The 640-nt window shown below is 34.2% G+C and overlaps 1 protein-coding gene across 1 annotated transcript in view; it reads left to right on the plus strand.

Moving 5' to 3' along the window:
• The window catches only part of EMH_0042370 (mitochondrial carrier domain-containing protein, putative), a gene marked incomplete at both ends in the record, with an annotated part of 1,570 nt that overhangs the window by 773 nt on the left and 157 nt on the right, over positions 1–640 (plus strand). The window lies entirely within an intron of this gene.

Genomic DNA, 640 nt, shown 5'->3' on the forward strand with positions numbered 1-640 from the left:
TTCTCCTTTTTCTCTCTCTCTGTTTCTCCTTCTCTTTCTCTGTCTCCTTTCTGTCTCTCTTCTCTTTCTTTTTTTCTTTTCTCTCTTTCTGTCTCTCTTTCCTTTCTTTATCTTTCTCCTTTCTCTCTGTCTGTATCTCCTTCTCTGTCTCCTTTCTGTCTCTCTCCTCTTTCATTTTCTCTTTTCTCTCTGCCTGTCTCTCCTTCTTCTCTTTATCTGTCTCCTTTTTCTCTCTGTCTGTCTCTCCTTCTCTTTCTCTGTCTCCTTGCTGTCTCTCTGTCTCCCCTCTTTCTTGTTCTCTTTTCTCTCTTTCTGTATCTCTTTCTTCTCTTTATCTTTCTCCTTTATTTCTTTCTGTATCTCCTTTTTCTCTTTTCTGTCTCCTTTCTGTCTCCTTTCTCTCTGCCTCTTTTTCTCTGCTGTCCCCCTCAACCCTTAAACCCTAAACCCTAAACCCTAAACCCTAAACCCCAAATTATATGTCTCTTCGTCGCACATCTATTCTATTGTTGCTGCATTTTTATTTGTTATTCTGTTCATTTGTTTTTTATTTGTTTATTTATATATTATGTGTATACTCTATAATATATATATATATATATATATATATATATATATATATATATATATATATATATAT

This window comes from Eimeria mitis, genomic scaffold (genome assembly GCF_000499745.2).
Source record: "Eimeria mitis Houghton genomic scaffold, Emh_scaff1720, whole genome shotgun sequence".
NCBI classification, from domain to species: domain Eukaryota; phylum Apicomplexa; class Conoidasida; order Eucoccidiorida; family Eimeriidae; genus Eimeria; species Eimeria mitis.